This window comes from Jaculus jaculus, chromosome 13, assembly GCF_020740685.1.
Source record: "Jaculus jaculus isolate mJacJac1 chromosome 13, mJacJac1.mat.Y.cur, whole genome shotgun sequence".
Taxonomy (NCBI): Eukaryota; Metazoa; Chordata; class Mammalia; order Rodentia; family Dipodidae; genus Jaculus; species Jaculus jaculus.
This window is the reverse complement of record NC_059114.1, coordinates 62,253,264-62,274,835: the sequence shown is the minus strand read 5'-3', so window position 1 is coordinate 62,274,835 and position 21,572 is coordinate 62,253,264.

The following is a 21,572-nucleotide window of genomic DNA, read 5'->3' as shown; positions in this document are numbered from 1 at the left end:
TCAGACTTCTTCAGGAATAGGTCAAGCAAAACCCTGGGTGCATATTCATTTCATAGTCACCTAACAATAAATTTTTCTTATCTTTCTGATAATGACATTTTCATCAATTTCATAGGATGGCTGCTGATTTCTAGGTTAAATCTCTTAATACTCAATACAATGAATACCTGAAAGAAATAATTTACTTTTTAAATTTAGACATGTTTTTGACCAAGCCTAAGGGGTGAGCAAAATCACAAACCTGACTTAACCTTTACTGGCTCACTGTTTTCCTGCTTCACCCTCTACCTCTTCATTATAACTGACGTCTAGATTTCATTTTCATTTAAGTTTGCACATGAGCTTCAAGTTATTTCACATTGAAAACAGTAATTCCTGTCGGAAAAGAGATGTCACGGAATTCAAATATGTAGCCTCTTCGCTTGTACAGATGTTTACTTCCAACAAAAGCATGAAAACACTTTGGCCCAGGATGTCACAACCAGTGTTCATCTCGTCTCATGTCTACCTACGCATCTTCATACTAAAGATAGGCATTCAATGCTCAAGTGAGTTAAAATTGTCACACCAGCAACAGTGTGTGATCATTCTTACCACTTTTATTTGATAATGGATACTGATTTTTATTAGAGTAACCCTTTCCTCTCATTCTTTTTTTTTTTTTCCCTCTCATTCTTTTCCTAAGCTGTAGAAGATGGTATTTGGAAGATGGAACATGTGTTATGCAATTCCATGTGAATACTTAAGGTTATGTCACACAAAAGCATGTTTGACAAAAGAATTTATATTTAATGGAAAATTCCCTTGGACAAATATTATATTTCAGTAAAAATGAAGAAAAATGTGTAGATGGTAATTCCCTCTAAACATTATTATTATTATTATTATTATTATTATTACTTTTTGATTGATATTGCCTTACTGCAGTCCCACAGTCAGAATGTAGTACATTTAACCTCTGGTTCAGAAATGACCTATTAGAAATTAGGTAATAATCAGTATAGAAGCTTTTATGTAAATAAATAAAATGCTGAAGAGATCAGTTATCTGTCTCTCAATGAAGGCCCTGTTGACACTTCTCTATATTATCTGGCTGCCTTACTCCCCATACCTTCTTTGCTAACTCATAACTGATTATTTTCCATTTTTTCTTCAGAGTTTTCAGATATAATGGCTTGTAGGAGAGCACTTCAAGCACAAGATCATTTGACAATGTACTATATGCCTTGACCCCCAAAGTAACTCCTTTATATGATAACTCTTTTAATGTAAATTATTAAAGAATCAGGGAAAAATAAGTAAGCGAATTTTAAAATAAAATATTAGGGATACTAGCATATAAAATTTATGATCTGTGTCAGATTTATATCTAGTACCCATGAACTATCTGATTTCCAGTTTCTCCAAATTATAAATCTTTGTCACATACCCTACTCTTTCGAGTCCTCATTTTTCAATATTAAATTTTGTCCAAAATCTCAAAATCTCCTCAAACAGATGTTTCCCTGGTTGTGAGTACACATGCTTTCTGAGAGACAGACCTAAGTGTTTAAATACCAAAGAAATGGACGGTTTTATCATATTCCTTCATTCAAGCACATCTTCCACTTAATCTTTCACCAAGTCTATTAGCAAGAAAATGTTCACATGAATTATGAAACCATGAGAATTGATTGAATAGCTATTTAAGCAATACTATTGTTTAGTGTAAACAGAATTTTATCAATTCTAAAAACTCTTAAGGGATGTAAACAATCACTTTTATTTAATATGCACTGGAACATAAAATTCTGCACATTGAAATTAATACTTTTGCACTTTTCACAAGTTTGATTTTTTGGCCTTTTTATATTGGATCCTGAAACATTGACTCATTGTTTCTTCAAAGCCTGTGAGATAACAATGGCTTATTTTCTTATGTATTTCTTTCTGAAACAACATGAAAATTGAACGCACTATGCTTTTTACCGAAACCCGTGTTACCTTATATTTAAACTAGTTTGAGAATATTTATATAAATAAATCACATTGACATTGTAGTTTAAAATATTGAGACTGGCCAGAGAGACTGCTTAGCAGTTAAGACACTTGCTGGCAAAGCCAGGAGACTCAGGTTTGATTCCCTAGTACCCATGTAAAGCTAGATGCAAAAAGTAGTGCATGCATCTGGTGCTCATATGCAGTGGCTACAGACACTAGCATACCCATTATCTCTCTCCCCTTTTAAATATAAGAAATATTTTAAAATAAAATTTAAAAACATTGGGACCATTTTACATTAGTGCTAAGTTAGTCAATCACTAAGATAGATACTTCGTATACTACAATTCAAGAAAAGACTATTATGTGACTTGATACTAAAATAAATTGACAAAATATTAAGAAGATGACATGATGAAAATTACTTTGCATGAAAAAGACATTTATTTTGCAGTGAGATATATTAATGAGTTTAGCTGAAACAATGATGAGAGAAATATTTAATCTCAAATTGGTCATCAACAATTTCTAGCTGGGTCTATCCATTGACACATATGTGACAGAAAAGCAGAAGGTGAACTATTGGTGGAGGAAGAGGACCATTAAAGGGTAGACGAACATAAGGGAGTGGGGAGAGCAAATTATGAAAAAGCCACCATGACTCCCATCATTTTGCATGCTAGTTAATAATTTTAATTTTAAAAGTAAAGAACAGCTTCTAGTTTGGGGCTAATTAAATTTGTATAAAGCAGTCAAGATACAGATGCAGGAGACTGGAGTTCTGAGGCAGGGAAATTAGATCTTCAGAAAGTTGCAGGAATCTCCAGGCCAGTGAACCTCGACTTCAGGTTCTTCTCCAACTTATCAAAGAATGGAAAATGCAGACCCAAAGAAGAGTAAATTATGAATTATAATTTATTTTAGGGATAGTTAGTAGGAAGGCCAACAGGCAAGCCCAAGCCAAAAGTTCTTCCTATTCTGGGCCCCTGAATCTCCAGGAGGAAGGCTCTGGCAAAGGGGAGCATACACAGATACATCACAAAGCAGTTCAGCAGAGTCCAAGTAAAAAGATCCCCTCAAGTAGGATGTCAGAGAGGACTAAGAGATAGGGGTGGGGCTCAGAGCTTAAAGAGAAAGTCACGCTTGTAGAAAAGCAGGAAATGATTCAAAACAAAGCAGGAAACACCTGGACAAAAAGAAATCCTTTCACTTCCCAAGCTGGGAACAGGGAGAGGAGAGCAAGGATTCCCCTCACCAGGGAGTTAAAGCAGAGAGTCAGAAGAGCCAGGAGTTTACAAAAGAGGCCAAGAGTCCAAAGAGGTCCAAGAGACAGAGAGCCAAGGGCCAAAGGCTTATCCACATAGGCCAGGCCCAGTTAGATGAATCAAAGATGCAATCGGGATGAGCCTCACAATCAGATTCATACATGAAGGAGATACCCAATTGGTTAGTGAGCTCCAGAGGCTGACTCAAGAAAGGCCTGCCCACAGGTGCGCTAAACTGAGGAAGAAGCAGTGAGCTGCTTCTGAGAAGTTGTCTGTAGCCATCTTGGAAGAGACTGATAGTATCAGATTCAGGTTCTAGTCCTGCAAGAGACTTGTTTCTATGGTTCAGACCCTCACTAAACTACCCATCTGCCAGGAACAAAAAGCTACAGTTAACTTGCTCCTTATCTGTATTAACAGGCTGCTAAATTTACTTATTTATACATTTATACATTTCATTGTATACCATATTAAAACTGTAAAGTAAGTTCAATCAAACATGCACACATACACACACATTTCAAACTGAGTGTGTGTGTGTGTATATATATATATATATATAAAATTTCAATTAAAGTTATCCTGGAACATTTAGGGTATAAGCATGCTTATGTAATGAATGATAAATTATTTGAATAAACCTATAAATGTTTAATGATAAAGAAAATAGCATTTAATCTATGTAAAGTCTTGTTTCATATTCAAAATAGGGATAAATTTAACTTAAATGCAATTGAAACAGAGTGACGGGCACCCTGAACTCATATTGATTAAACTTTCAGGAAGAAGAGTGGCAATGTATAGGACCATTGTTGGTTTTGAAGGTCAAGGACCTGTCCAAATGGGAATTCTGTGATCACTCTTGGAACATAAAATTTAACAGAATTTATAAGCAACTTTGAAGAATCAACAGAGGAAAAATTTGTGTTTTAATCTTCTAGGTGCTTGAAGTTGATTTTATTCCTGTCTTGTTTTTTATTATGAGTCTCATTGTTAAGAAAATTATTTTATCAGAAATGTATACATTATATCAATGTAAGGTTATTAAAATATATTTTTTTAATAATTGAGGTTTATGTTAGTTTTATCCATCCTCTAGTCTGAGAATAGCAAATAATTAGATTGTGAAAAAAGTTAAGTGCTAAAAATTGAAAAGCTTAGCAACATGCTATACCCACCATCTTCCTTAAACTAAAACAAAACAAAACTAAAATAAAATAAAAATCACTCACCTTATGGAAATAGTAGATATAAGTAGTGTTTATTGTGAAGAGAGAGGGAAGGGGGAGGAGCAGAAGTTCTTCAGCTGGTCATCAAATCTGAGCACCCAGGACATCATCATTAGCATTTTCATTTGTGAAAGATACCATGGGAGATTTGTTTAGAATAGATCATGTCCTTCTACAATATTGCAGTAACTCAGGTTGAAAGCTGGATTAACACAAACAGTCTCTCATTGATTCTCTGGACGCCTTATTTTGTTTATGATTGCAAATAAAAACACATATTTTCCTATTTATCAACTCATATTGTTCCCAAAAAGGTCAGGTGGAATTTGTAATAGTGATTGGGCATTAAAAGACTCAGTGTACTAGGCATGGTGGCACATGCCTTTAATCCCAGCACTTGGGGGGCAGAGGTAGGAGGATCACTATGAATTTGAGGCCACCCTGAGATTATCTAGTGAGTTGCAGGTGAGCCTGGGCTAGAGTTAAGCCTTACCTAGGAAATCAAAAAAAAAAAAAAAAAAAAAAAAAGACTCAGTGCTCTGGAGATACATATACAAACACACACACACACACACACACACAAACATATATATATATGCACATACATCTCCATAGGGATGACATGCATCTTTTTAAATAGTTTTATTTTAGGCTAAATAGAGAAATCTTAATTTTAATTATGATATGAACAGTGACTACTGTTGGATAATAAATCCTAAGGAAAAAATAATCTTGCAGTCCTAGTCTTAATTACTATGAAAAAGGAAAAATTCCAATGTACAAAGGATATATTTATTTGATGGAAAGCTGGAATCTTTTTATTTTATTTTATAAATAAACCTATTATATAGTAGGTTAAATAGGTAAATAAATTGGATTATATTTTTATTTTGCAAATTTTATATAATCTCTGTTTGGTAATTTAAGAAAATGGATTTTTTTTTTAATTACCAAGCAAATCTAGCCAGGGAATGCAATGAAAAATCAAGGGCCCAGTATCTTTTAAATAATTATGAAGACTTTTCCAATTCACAGGTTAACTCACACTAGGCTAGTGATACATGTCTTACCATGGTAGGTTAAAATAACGTGATGTTCCTGGTATAAATGAAAGTTAAGATATTACACAACTTTAATTTTGACCTTATGATGTCCTTCATACATTACACAATATTAAATAATAATAATAAAACATTAGAAAACCTAGCTTCTGGTGAGGATTCATTGAAACCACCCATAAATACTTTGGGATTGAAATGACATCATTGATGTAGTTCTTTATTCTGTTCTGTTCCTATATCTGTTGCAGAAAGAACATTTCATATTTCATAAAATTCATAATAGATATCAAATCTAAATGGAATGTTTTCTTATAAGTATAATTTTTTGCATATAAAGTCATAAATTCATTTTGAATGTTCCTATTATTTTGTACTCTTAGAGGACATATGTAGAGATTATTTCCTAAATGATAAGCATTATGATTAAGTCTAGTAAATAAGGTCCTGACCTATTTTAAAATTGATTTTAAACTTTAATTAGTTTAACAAATATGGAATTTTCATTCTTTCATTCAGTATTTCTTTTCAGTGTAGCTTTTATTATTATTTTTAAATATATATTTTTTAATTTATTTGAGAGAGAGGAAGAGGAAAAACAGGGAGAGAGAGAGAATGGGCACTCCAGGGTTGGCAGCCACTGCAAATGAACTCCACATGCATGTGCCATCTTGTGCATCTGGCTTATGTGGGTCCTGAGGAATCAAACCTGAGTCCTTTGGATTTGCAGGCAAATGCCTTAACCACTAAGCCATCTCTCCAGCTCATGATTATTTTTTAATGTTTATTAGAATATGCTTATTATACAATTAATGGATTTATTCTGATCCCATTCACTCTTTCACTAGAATGATCAAGTATATTGCTCAGCAAACTGTTCAGTTGTTTTCTTCATTGTTAAGTGTTCCCTTGCTTATCAAATTAAAAAAAAAAAAACACACAGAGTTCTGGTACAGGTTCTTTATGTCCTGCTTCGATTTTATCTCCAGCAATAATGACAGCAATAAGAAATTTCCTTTGACATTGTCCTGATGAGGCCTCTTCAGGTACCAGCAACTTTCCTACAGGATAAAATAACAGCTTTCTAGAGTTAATGTATGCTCAGGTCAGTCTCTCTCACTGAGCCGTACAGTCTCCTATGGGGTTTGAACTAAACTCAACCATTTCTTTTGTCATTTTTGCTATGCTTTTCCCTTTGAACTTACTGTTCAGATAATTGTTGAAATAAAATATTGGAGGGAGAAAGGAAGCAGTTCTGCCTTTATCTGGCTTTATTTAATTTTGTTTCTGCTGTGAAAGAAACACTTTCTGTGTCTGGAAATGTCTGATATCTAGTAATATGCTCTGTGCTCTTAGGAAATTATTCATTTGTCCTTTTCAGTTGGTTATAATACTTCTTACATGCCCACACAGCATAATCTAGACAACATAATCAAATAAAACACAACATAATTAAATAAAACACAAAATGTAAGAAAGGTATTAAAATAAATTGTGATTTTTTTCTCAGCTTTCTTGAAAGGCCTTTTGTAATTTGCTTTGTAGAAAACTTAGATGACTTCCATAAATTTATGACTAGTTTTCTAAGGAAAAATAAGCTAGTTAGATAGTAATTCTTTTAAAATATTTTATTATTATTTATTTGAGAGAGAGGGGTAGATAAATAAATAGAATGATACAGATTTAGGTAATGGATGCACCAGAGTCTACTGCCACTGCAAATGAACTCCAGACCTATGTACCACCTTGTGCATCTGGCTTATGTGGGTCCTGGGGCAACAAACTTGGGTCCTTTGGCTTTGTAGGCAAGTGCCTTAACCATTAAGCAATCTCTCCAACCTCAGATAGTAATTCTTAAAAGAGATTATCTAGGTCTACATTTTCATAAAGAGGAACAAGGTTTATTTAATATTTTAAACCTTTGTTTTATAAAAATTTGAGAATATTTTAAATGACATGTCTAGTAAAATTAACTATTTAATTGGAGTATTTTGATAAATATATTTTCTTGTTTTATCATAATATTAAAAAATCTGATAATGTCTTAATTATTATCAAGATTCTGTTTATAAAAGGAAACATTCAAACAGTCTGATTCTCTCTTATTTTCTTTAACATGTTCTTCAGTTCCATGAATTTTAATGAAAATAATATATTTTTATTCTTCATTATGGCTCAATAACTGTATGTGACAGTCTCTTTCTCCATTCATCTGCCTATAAAATACATTTTGAATCCATATTTTGAGGAATTTGTGAGATGAGCAACAATGCTGCTTCCAGGGCAAGCCTGACCCACTGCTACATGGTGATGGTAATAGACCTCAAGGTTACTCAAAATGTACTAAGGCAAAAATCCAGAAGCTACTGAGAGTCCAACACTGCAGTAGACTTAAAACACACCCACTAGGCCACAGGGAATTTTGTAGAGAAGGGACAGGAAGATTGTAAGAGTCACAGGGTGGTAAGGAATATCCAGAGGCATTTCCCCATATTGCCATGCTGACTGGCTGCTGCTCTCACAATTCATAACTCATAACCTCATGGTAAATACTAGAAATCCCAATGAGGATGGCCTTCAGTGGAATGGGGACAAAGAGGAGGAAAATGACATTGACCTGACTAAGCCACTGACTCAGGCTCAGGATTATCTAACTCCAGAATTATTCTCAGTGGATGAGGTCAGCTTCCACTACTTTTCCCTGTACACTCTACTGTCTGGCTCAAGCCTCCTGCTACTTGGACTTTGCAGCTTGTCAACATTTAGCCCTCGGCTGTACATAGCTATCACCCAATGCTTTATCCCACTCTGATAGTACTAATGAATTATGTGTCCATACAAAGTTTCTAGTTAATTTCAAAAAAGATCTTAAAGTCTGTTAAGTACATATGATCTATAATGCAACTCAAAAACAAATAGAGCTACAATAAATTGTGATCGCTGGATCAAGGAAGGGAAGAGACGATAATGAATGAGTGGATATAGTCAAATATACATATGGAGAGAGAGAGCGAGAGAAGTGAAGTTAAATATATTAACTTCCCCAATAAACATGGATTGAGGAAAATTTAAATATTAAAAACAAGAAAATGAAAGATAATGAAATACATAAGGGATTTTGTTGCTGTAAAAATGTTGATATAATGTTTTTCTTTGTTAAATGTGTTTTCTTATCACAGATGTTTTCAAATTTCTTTTCCAACTTTCTATAATAGGCTTATTTTCTTTAGGTTACATTGTTTCCATAAAAATTTCAGATTACAGAAAATATAAACACCTGCATGTAAACATATTGAATTATAAAATCCAATAACTATAAAATGTGTTAAATATTGGAGTATGAGACAAGGTACAACTTATGTAAAGTAACAGATTCAACAACAAAAAAAGAAGCATCTATATTGCTTTTTGGTTAACTTTTTTTTTTTTTGGTTAACTTTTAAATTGACAGTGCTTGTATTTTCAAGAATTTAGGGGACTTTCAGAAAGAACATAGACTAGAAGCTTCTTTATGATCAAATGAGGGAAAAGTGCAGAGATAAGAAAAAAAAAAAAACTTTCCAGACAGAAAAGAGGAAGTACTTAAGGCATTCTTATAAGAGCAGCAAGACAGCTTCAAAGCATGTAGAAAGAGAAGCAAACAGCTGGAAAAAGAAGAAAGGCATGCAGAACGTAGCTCCACTGTGGTTCCCTGGCTAGGGGAGGGGTAGAAGTCACCTCATCCAGACAACTTTTTTGAAAAGAAATGCATTGCTACCCACAGGACAAGCCCAAGGGTCTCACAAGCTTCAATTCCAGCTACAGGTTGTGCTGAGACAATTACTTCTCTAATAGGCTGTGTTAGAAATGGAGATGCATTTCCCCACTTGGAGAGGCATGGCCAGCTAATATCTTGAGAAAGTACTTACGTTTCTAAAACTGAACTACCCTGGAACCTGACAAGGAGCAATCACAATAGGACAAGGACCAATCATAAGTTAGAGAGCCTGAATTCAACATGTTAAAAGCTCAGAGTGGGATAAAGCATTGGGTGATAGCTATGTACAGCCGAGGGCTAAATGTTGACAAGCTGCAAAGTCCAAGTAGCAGGAGGCTTGAGCCAGACAGTAGAGTGTACAGGGAAAAGTAGTGGAAGCTGACCTCATCCACTGAGAATAATTCTGGAGTTAGATAATCCTGAGCCTGAGTCAGTGGCTTAGTCAGGTCAATGTCTTAGCCAGCTAGGCAATGAGGTTCAGGGCTATAAAGCACAGAAAAAAAATCCCAGATCAAGATTTCAAAAAATATACTAGTAAAAAAAAGTATCAGTGGGCTCAAACAGCATTCAAGCAAGCAGATGTATGAAGTAATGAAGTCAGTCCAGGATATTGTGAAGAGAAGCTCAGAAACCTGGATGAGAACATCAGCAGTGTGGAAGGGAAGTTCAGCCAGGAACATAGTCACAGAAGTAGCCTCAATTGCTATGTGGGAAACTAATGGTACTATAAATACAACTTACAGAGAGAACCTATCAATTAGTAAGATTTATTTATTTAGATTCACCAGAAGAAACAATAAATAAGAAAAAAGCAAAGTAACCTTTAAGCTAATTTAATATTGGAATTTTTCTCTAACCCTAACTTTGAAACAGTAAACAAATGAATAAACTTTTTTCAGAGGTACACATTTTTTTTTGTTGTTTTTGCAGAGAAACCAAACCTGTGTTCTTTTAGAGTTCTTACATCTTTTTTTAAAATATACTGTGCTTTCAGAATAGTTTTATTTTCACAGCAAAATTAAGAAAATATAATACTTCTGTTCCAACAGACACAATGCTCCTCACTATCAACATCCCCTGTGCTGAGTGCTTTATTTTATTACTATCAGTGGGACTGCAGCATCACAACATTTCACCCAAGTATAAGAGTTTCATCAGTTTGCTCAGTGCAACAAAATCTATAAAGGCACCACTGAGCAAATTCATCATGCAAAAACATCACACATTGTATCTTATTTACTCATATCTAAATATAGTCTGTTACATACCTATATTAGAGAGCATAGCTTAATTTTTAACTTATGTGTTTTTATTTTTAAGGTTTGTTTAGAAAACTAAGATACATTCACACATTAGCTTATACCTAGATAGAATCAGCAGCATCCATTCTATTGTTTTTCACACCTGCATGTTGTTTCACTGTGTGGCACAAAACATGCATGGAGCTCATGATAAATGTCTCCTCAAATACCACTCAAGGGACTAAAGATAATTTTACAGTTAATATTTTATACATAGAAGTATTTCACTCTAAAATGATCATAAAATGGGTGGTGTAGTAAAAGCAGGAACAGTTGCTTTAGCTATATTATAATCTTATAGACTCAATATCCTCAGTATAGTCTATCATTGACTGAAACATACTGACCAACTCCATTGTACATTAATTCATCTCTAGATTACTTATGACCTCTAAAATATTGTCAATTGCTATTTAAATATTTGCTGCACTATGTATTTTAAGGAATAATATAATGACAAAAAAATCTGTAAATGTTTGGTACAAATTGTTTCCCCTATTATATTTTGTTATTATTCTGAAGGTAGAAGAATTCACAGGGACTGAGCTCATGAATATAAAGGGCCAACTATAAATCTTTTTACAATATTAATCTCATCAAATGAGTTTTATTTTCATATAGTATCAGGTTATAATAGAATATCATTTTTAAAGCTGTTATAAGAAACAATAATATGAACTGATAGCAATAACCGTATGAAAAATCAATGCAGAATTCATTAACTCATAGTTCCAGATACGGCAGTCACCCTCAGGGAGGCTTCAGCGTTGCTCAGGATGCTCTGGATTCTTCAGCTTGAAGTACAGCTAGCAGACTGTGTTCCCTGCGGCATCCTGGCCAGCTGCTGTGAGTGATGTGCTTCCCCGTGTCCGTGGAGTTCCTGCCGCCTCTGCAGATATCTCTCAGCTTCTGATCGCTCCATCGTCAATGCTGGAGCTCGGTATGCTTTCTGCACAAACTTTTCAAGATGGAAAGATTGAATGGCTCAGTTAGTAGAACTCAAACTCCAAATAAGTGTTAAGGTGATTCTTCCCCTACACCTGGTTGCCTGAGTCTGATTCCCATTGCTTACTGTTTTGTAAGAATGATGAGTATTTGTGCTCAGCTTAGCCAGGAAATGCACTTTGTGCTTTCCACAAACATTTAATTAAAATCTTTTAAAACTTACATAAATGTATAAACACTTGTACTATTTCTAACATAAAATTTACTTATAAAATATTACATCCTAAAGTTTACTCATTCTTAACCACTACCTTTCAAAACTAATGGCTTTATCTCTAAAATCAGCAGAAGTACTTAGCTTTATGTCTCATGTTTCTGGGAACACTCCACCCTATTTATTTTTATGATTGGACTACTCTAGTGAAATCTGTGTCTAAAGTAGCAACCTTTCACAGGCACCATACAGTTACAAGGAAAGAAAAGGTCTCTAGCAAGTGATTTCAAGTACATGAGTGTTTTGTTGGCAAGTACTTAGAATGAAACCCCTCTATGTAAATTACCTGCAATGCACACATACAAAAACTGGCCTAAAGGAATGTTCCTCAGAATTTGAATTGGGAAAATTTCATATAATTTGAATTTCATAAAACAGTACTTACATCTACTTAATAAGTATACGGAGACATTACTGTTTATTTTACAGTACTGTCAAGTGTACTCAACATCCAGAAATTCTGTGAGAGTTGAGAGAAATAAATTAGCCACAATTATAATCCTGTAACCCTGAGAAAGCCTCAGTTATGTGCCCAGGCAGCATCAGAAACAAAACAAGAAAAATAAAAATATAATCAACAAATGTAAACATATTTAGTTTTCAAAAACATAGAAAGAGTGGTTTCCTTTTGCATTTCCCACAGTGCCTTACATGCTACCATTTTACAGGGTAAAGATCGCCAATGCTCCACAAAATAGACAGATAATGTCATAGTCAGGTTCCCATTACTGGCAGAAATCACCTAACCAAGAGCAGCTTGTGGGATAAAAAAGGGTTTATTTTGGTTTATAGGCTTGAGGGGAAGCCCCATGATGGCAGGAGAAAATGATGGCACAAGAAGAGGGTGGGCATCCCCCTCCTAGCCTACTTCAGGCAGACAACAGTAATGGGAGAGTGTGCCAAACACTGGCAAGGGGAAACTAGCTATAATACCCACAAGCCTGCCCCCAACAATACACTGTGTCCAGGAGGCATTAATTCCCACATATCTATCAGCTGGGAACCTAACATTTAGAACATATAAGTTTATGGAGGATACCTGAATCAAACCATCACATTCTGCCCCTGGCCCCCATAAACTGGTAACCATCCATGATGTAAAATGCAAAGCATTCAGTCCATCTTTAAAAATCCCCCTATTTTTATCAATCCTAATGATGTTCAAACATTCCCATGTTCTGAGATCTTTTAACTGAGCCATAATACCAAAAAAATCCCCCCCAAAACTCATAATGGCACATAATAAATGTTCATACTGCAAAAGATGGCATTGAGCATAGCAACGAAATATTCAACCAATACAAGATTTAAAATAACTAGGAAAAACATCAAACTCTATAGTTCCAAGTCCAACAACTCTAGTCAGTGACAAATCTTCAAGTCTGATAATTCTAACCAGCAACAAGCCTCTGGAGTTCTAATTCTGTTCCTCCACCTATGCTACTCACAGTACTGGAAAACTTCATCAGGGCCAGAAGCTCTCCTTAGAAGTCATTTCATGGTCCTTACATATCCAGTGGGTCTCCACTGAAACCCATGATCCTTCCTCAGGGCTCCATCAGGTCTCCATGAAGGCATCCAGCAAACCTGCCTCACATTGCCCAAGGCTGTCTCCAAAACACAAGACCTTGTTGCAAATTAAAGGCCATCTCTTTCCTGTTTTTCTCATACTCCATAATACCAGGTAGGATGTTAATTTTTTAATCCAGGGGAGAATAAAGTAGGCTTTGAAGAATAGGACACTCCTTCAGCATTCAGCACCTCCAAAAATGCTGTATTCTTTCTGTTGTCCTGATGCAGGTCAGCTGGCCCAATATAAAAGATTGTAATCTCTCATACAATTGCAGCTGAACAGGCAACAGTGTCAGCCCAAAAATTTCATTTTTTTCTGTGCCATATATCTCTGCTCACACCAGTCCATTTCTACACAGCAACCCTACACAAGTTCTCAGGACATGGGCACAACAGCAAGCCTCTCACACAAACTGCTTCTAGCCCAGTCCAAGAAAAGCTCTTTTTCATCCTCATAAGCCAAACCTCATAGTCTACAGTTCTTACTACATTCAGGTCTCACAAATCTGACCAGAATAATCCATCAAACTGTACTTAGAGCATTTCAAGGTGCCTCTTAGTTCAAGGATTCAATCCCTTTCACATTCCTCTTTAAAATCAGCTCCAAAAGACCAAAGCCACACAGTCAGGTGTCTATCAGCAAATCATTCCCCCATATCAACTTTACTGTTTCAGTCAGATTCACATTGCTGGCAGAAATGACCTGAAAAAGAGAAGCTTGGGAAACAAAGGGTTTATTTTTTCTTACAAGCTCAAGGGGAAATTCCATAATTGCAGGGGAAAACTGTGGCACCTGCAGAGAGTGGACATCACCTCCTGGCCAACATCAGATGGATAATAGCAACAGGAGTGTGAAAATACTGTCAGGAGAAAACTGGCTATAATACCTATAACCCTGTCCCCAACAATAACACTGCCTCCAGGAGGCATTAATTCCCAATCTCTAACAGCTGGGAACCTAGCATTCAGAACACCTAAGTTTATGGGGGCCACCTGAATCAAACCACTACTGATAATAATATTCTATTTTTGCATGTAAAGAAAATTCATTCATTATTTCTCATGGCCCCTTTGGTGGAAGCATGCCTCAAATTCTTTGCTATGATTATATAGTGAAGGCTGAAAAATGAAGACTAGAATGAGAGGTGAAACACAAACAAAATTAAATAAATGTAACAAATTGAAAACTTTTCTTAAAATAATTCTAGCATTTCAAACATTAAAGTGAAAAATCAAAATATTATGCACTACAGTTTCCTCTGCAGCCAGAAGGACCCAAAACTGAGATAGCTTTACCTCAGTCAATGATTTATAATATTGACTACAATTTGTACAATTAAGCTGTTTGAGTATGCGGTTTTTGAATGGCTAAGATAAAGTCTCATTGTTGGTCAGAGTAGTAGTTAAATATCTGCATTTGACAGTATTATGGGTAAAACATCCCCCATATTTTGTTTGTTTGTGTGTGTGCAATGTGGTGTGTATGTATGTGGAGTGGTATGTGTGGTACTTGCATGCATATGAGCCCTTACGTGGCACCATGGGCTCACCCGTGGAGGGGTTCACTTACCTGAGGTGGCCAGAGCTGACTCTTTGGCCTTTCCTATTTTTTTTTTTTTTTTGGTTTGGTGTTTTTTGTTGTTGTTGTTTTTGAGGTAGGGTTTTATTCTAGCTCAGGGTCTTCTGGAAGTAGCTATATAGTCTCAGGGTGGCCTTGAACTCACGGTAGTCCTCCTACCTTTGCTCTGAGTGCTGGGATTGAAGGCATGCACCACCACACCCAGCTCTTTTGCCTATTTTTATTTTGAACCAAAGTCTCTTATTTGCAGCTTTTCATGTGGCCGGTTCCCCAGTCTCTGCTCTCCAGTAAGGCTGGGAAGATATTCACATGTGTCTCTGCCCAACTGTTTATGTGGGTTCAGGAGATTGGAACTTAAAACAGTTTCAGGCCCTCTCAGGCCATTTTACTTGTGCAAAAAGGACAACTAACTCCTGGGAAACTCTTGAACCACAAACCTGCCTTTTTAAACACAGGGTTTAAGGGAAGATAATATAAAAAGACAAGCTAACATATAGGAAAATTATTCCCAAGAGTCTAAAGAAAATAGGAACAAAATGAAGTAGAAACAAAATGATAAGTTTATAAGAAATATAATTCTACTTGCTGATACAGTAATAATTAAATGGTGGTAAATGATACCAAGTCTCCAGAGGAGATCTAATGAGACAGTGTTGATGCAATTTAAGCCACGAGTAGAAATAAAATCTGAAAATAATGGTGTGCTTATAGAATTAAATTTAAAAACAAAATTGATCTTCATCTATAAATAAATATTATTGCTATAATAACATTTTAGAATTATAGACAAATGAGAAGAAAGACAATGGAATGGGAATTATGAGAATAGTTTACATATATGTGCATTGGTTACTTGTATGAGTATATATATAATTTGAAGTAAGTTAGAAAATATTTTTGAAATATTATCGATCTGGACTACAAATCACCCCATTTTTGGCAGATTATAAGAGTACTTTGGGCTGTTAGTGTGTTTTGTGGAGCACCCAGGAAACAAGACCCACAAGCAACACTTAGCTCCAGCTATACTTTCATTGAGTGCCAGAATTTTGTCATCACTGAAAGCCAATTATCACATCTGCAACAGAGCATGGATTCCCTTCAAACCTAATCCCAACTAGTTGCATGAGCCATAAATGATGAATATATATGTCAGATGCTGAGGACTCTATGATTGCAGGGTTTCTGGCTTCTCAAACAGAAACAAAACAAGACAAATATTCAAACTGTTATGTATCCACAATGATAATATTACCTGTTGCATCATGTTAAAATTCAAGTAATGGGGCTGGAGAGATGGCTTAGTGGTTAAGCGCTTGCCTGTGAAGCCTAAGGACCCTGGTTCGAGGCTCGGTTCCCCAGGTCCCACGCTAGCCAGATGCACAAGGGGGCACACGCGTCTGGAGTCCGTTTGCAGAGGCTGGAAGCCCTGGCCCGCCCATTCTCTCTCTCTCCCTCTATCTGTCTTTCTCTCTGTGTCTGTTGCTCTCAAATAAATAAATAAATTAATTAATTAAAAAAAATTCAAGTAATGAAACAGCTTTTGCAAAAGGGATAATTTTGCAAACATGCACCCTTAATCACTAAGCCACCTCTTGTACCCCAAATGGGATAATTTAGAATTAAACACATGATGTGATTTCAACATCATATATGCCTAAGCCACAAGAATTTTGTTTTTGCTAAATAACAAACCAATTTGAATTTCCTTCACTGTCAGAATGAAAGCTTAGTTTCAAAGACTAATTATAATTGTGTATTCTTCAAACACAAGAATATAAATTTCTGAGAGTAGTTCTCACTTCTAAAGAGTCCCCCAAAACTTGAGAATTTCACTTTATAAATATTAGGATAGTGAAAGAAAAAAAAAAGATAATAACAAGTATAAAGCATTAGCTAGAGAAATTGAAAATGTATTTGGTAGTTGGAAATATAAAGTATTGTATTCACTTGACAAAATAGCCTGAATATTTCTCAAGTGGTTAGATAGATATAAAATGATCAGATGAGTCAGTTTCTACTTATAGGTATGTACCAAAAGAAACAAAAGCTTATCTATACAAAAAAAATTATAATTAATTGAATGTTTATAGCATTATCATTTGTGATATCCAAAAGGTGGAAACAAATTATTGGTTCATTAACTTGAGTGGACAAATATCCACATAATAGAATGTTACTGATACAAGAGGATGAAGTCACAAAACATGCCATTTCTATAATGTTCACTTTTTTCTGTTCTATCAATTAGCACGAGTCCAGCACTAGAGTCTAGACCACAGCAGTAGATTTGTCTCTTTCAGGTATGTGTTTGCTTTAGTGTGCTTATATACCTCTGAGGGTGTTTATACAATTTACATTCATATGCCACTTTGGTGAACTGACCCTTTTATAATTCTGTCATATGCCCCATAACAATGATTATTTCATATTGTGTTCTAAACTCTGCATTTTTGTCATTTTATATCTTATTAATTCTGTCTGAATTTTAGGAAGGACTTTAGAAACTAAAGAAATAGAATTTAGGTAGTAGATTTCCTTAATTCTCTTTAATCTTAGAAAGTATTCATTACCACATCATCCTGGAATTACACTTTACTGGATGAAGGTCATTTACTTTAGCTCTTTAAACATGTTATTCTGCCTCCTTCAGGCTTCTGACATCTTAAAAACATAAACACACTGCCTCTCAAATTATTTTTATACCACCAATAATGTGTGATTTTTTTCTCTGATTTTTTTCAACATTCTTCTCTTTGTCTCAGGAAAAGGGTTATTTACAAGTTTTGTTATGTTAGATATCAGTACCAATTTCCTTGAAAATATTTGCTTTGGGTGCACAAAGTTTTTAAACAGACATGTGTATGTCTTTAATTCTCTTTCCTTTTTAAAAGATTTTTTGACATTTCTTAAAACATTTATTTAGCTGTAGATTTTTCCAGTGAAATTTTTTTTAACTAATAAGAAAGTGGAACATCAAAATTACCTGGTGTTTATTATTTGCAGTGTTTTTAGATTGGATCTGTCTCTCCTTTATTACCTCAGTCTTGCTGCTGAATCAAGAAAAAATGAGGGGGGTTATTATTTTCATGCTTTTGTTGTGGTGATGGTAAGAAAAGGTTATAATTTCCAGTTCAACAACTTCCATTTGTTTAATGAGGAATCCTTCTGTTCTTTATGTCAGTGATTACATTGCTGAGAATTTCTGTTTCTTAGTTTTCAATGGCATTCTTATCTATTGATTGTAATATTTTTACTAAGTGCTGTTTTTTAGTTTTCCCAGATAAATATAAAATCTCTTGCATCTCAAATTTATTATCTTTTTTTCTTTTCCCATATGAGTTGATGTTTTCCTAATTATTTACATGTCAAGATAATTTGGACCTTGTGCTGTCTGTTTTTCGTAGTATTAGCCTCTGAGTCTCAAAAGTTCTACCAAGAATATTGCTAACATTTGACGTTTTGACATAAAATCAATCCAATTGAAACCATAAACTCTTTAGTACAGAACTTCAAAGTAGATGTTATTAAATCTTTGCAGAACTATTCAGAGCTGTCTTATTTGTGCCCTGTCCATTGTTACATCTAAGTATTTAGCAAGATTTTATGCCACGGTTCCCTTCCCTATGTCTCTGCATGAAGTTTTGATCAGACTCATATACAGAACTCAGGAGAGAGCTCACCAAAAACATAAGTTGTAGGTCCCACATTTGTATCCCTTTGTAAATGGGAATGTTCCAAAATTGGTGTTTTGCATGTGTTCAAATAACCTTTATTGTTTATAGGTCCAGACTTCAAGGGTCATGATGGAAAGGAAGCATAGATAAGCCACGGAAGGATATGTAAGCTCTGGTGCCATGTGACGATAATGCAGGGCGCATAGGAGGAACTGAGTTCATTTAGTCTCCTGTTATTTATTGCTTTTGAAATAAAATTATTGTACTCCCTAAACCCCCTCTCCCCTACTACCCCAATTCTGCTGGGGTTATTGGTAGTAACAGTGGGGACCAAGAGTTGCTTTCTCTGTAGATTTTGCATTCCTGTGTTAATGTGCTTTGGATGACTAGGGTGTCTATTGCCATTTCCTTTAAACTGGATTTCAGGCTAGCCATGGTACTTTGTCGATGCTTCTTCTGTCAAATGACTTCTGGGCCAGGACAGATGAGGTGGATATGACCCAGCTCATGGTAAACAGTACTGTCTGCTATATGTTTATTTGAGAGGAAATAAAGGAAAGTAGAAATAAAGAGAGAAATAGGGAGGGAAGAAGGAAGAAAATAAGGAATGAGAAAAGAGAGAGAGAGAATATGGGAGGCCAAGGGCCTCCAGCCACTGGAGATGAACTACAAATGTATTCACACTCTGTGCATCTGGCTTTACATGGGTACTGGGGAATAGAGCCTGGACTGTCAGGTTTTTCAAGCAAGTGTCTCTTACCACTAATCAATCTCCTCAGCCCCAGACAATTAATTATATTTGATTTTTGGTTTTACTATTGTTTAGACAGATTGCTGGTTGTTTATACCCTGCCTCAAACACTGGAGTAAGTTACTCCCCTTAGGAAGCCATTGAAAATAAAACTTTTATTTGCAAGCAATTTACTCGATGTATTTCCAGGATTTAGAGACAGGGTGAAGATCTCTTGTGGACATATTTTGGCTGTTTGCACAGCAAGATAAACTGTGTTCTCTGAGTAAACTTTTACCATCTTAAGCCTATGCATGTTTGGGTGTGCACATGATAAGTCAGGTGCATCATGAAAACAAGCATCCACAGTAGATAGAAACTTATATAACTCAGATACATCAATCAAAACGGAGAACCACACTTTTAACTAACACTTCCTACTCAGAGACCCCATAAAAAGAAGTCCCCATAACAATCTGCTGCTGTTGGGAAATCTAGCACAAAGAGCCTGCATACTTCTCTCTTGCAATGAATTTTCATTGGTCTGCATTTGTACTTTTCCTTTACTCTCAAGTAAAAATCCATGCTCATTTACTATCTATGTGTACTTCTTATATTATATGTTTAAAGACATGTTTTTAGTATTTAATGTTTGTTTATTTGCAAGGAGAAAGAGAGAGAGAAAAAAAGAGAGAGCATGTGTAAGAGAGAAAATGAATGACTATGCTGCTGCAAAGGAATTCCAGTGCATGCACCATTTTGTACATTCATTTTAACATGGGTACTGAGGATTTGGATCCAGGCCAGAGGGCTTTGGAAGCAAGTCCCTTTAATCACTGAGCAAGGTACTGTTACAGAAACTTATGTCTCACAAATCAAGCACCCGAGGCAGACTGGAGCATCAATATTTATTCTTCTTGCCAGTATAGACCCAGGGGAATAACTTCCAAAGCTTGCCCCCCAAGTCCCTGTCACTCAAGGCTTACACTTGCAGCTCAGTGTCATTTCTGATCCTCTCTATCACTGGAGAGGTTAAAATTTTCTGAGTACATGACTAGGATCATGAAGAAGAAGTTTAAACAGCAAACAAGTTTACAGAAGCAGCAAAATAAGGTTCCACAAGATAGAATAAGGTTTGTTTCAGATAGCCCCATGCCTGTGTATGAGGTAAGGTTCTATAAAATGGGTACAAACAGCTGTATTATGAGGCAGAGCACTAGAGATTGATCATGAATTTCTGTCTCAATATCAAGAATCTGGGAAAATTCAGAGATCACCTGTAGCATACATACCAGCAGGGGAGAGATGAGAAACTATGATTTTCTGATAATTCCTCAGAGAATTCTGTGTGTGATGTATGCATTCTGCCTAGATTTTATAGCTTCATTTAGTGGAAGGCTCAGGCAGTGCCTAAATCCATGTTAATGGAACAAAATCTCTTTATTTATGATTCAATAAAGCATTAATTGTTTTCATTTTGCAATTAATGACATTTATTATTACAAAAACAGTTGGAAATTCAGAACAATTTATTTTTATGAGTCATCCTAACATCTGATATGTAGAATCATTTTGTTTTTACTATTATATGGAAAAACCAGACACAGTTGAACCTTGTCAACTAACTAGGCTTGTAATGGGGACAAAAGTCTTGGGGCTTGGTTTCCTCAGGTGCAAGATAAGCAAAAAAGGCCATATATTCTAAATATTACTTTTAGCCAAAGTTGCTATTTAAAAATGAATACAAATATATCATATTTTAATCTTATGTAACTTCTACATAACATGTGAAACTTGGATCATTTTAATATTTCTTCATAAAAACCACTTTCAATTTTATATTGATGCATAATACCTTTGGTTCATGACAGCAAAACTGCCATATCTATTCCAAAGTATGTGTTCACTAAGAAACACTGTTACCTTGGACTCAGAAACAGTGGAAATATTTACCCCATTAAATCAATCAAAACTTATAAACCAAGCTTATCTTTCCCTCTGTTTTCCACCCTCCCTCTCCTTTTCCCTCCATTCCTTCCATCAATTTTTTTTACTTTAATTTATTAGTTTTCTTTTCAGTAAATACAGGCAGTTTGGTACCATTATTTAGGCTCATCTGTGATCTACCCCTTCCCATTAGACCCTCCTTGTTAATGAAAATGGGTCGTGCATTGTGGAGTTAGCCCCCAGTTATTGGTATGATAA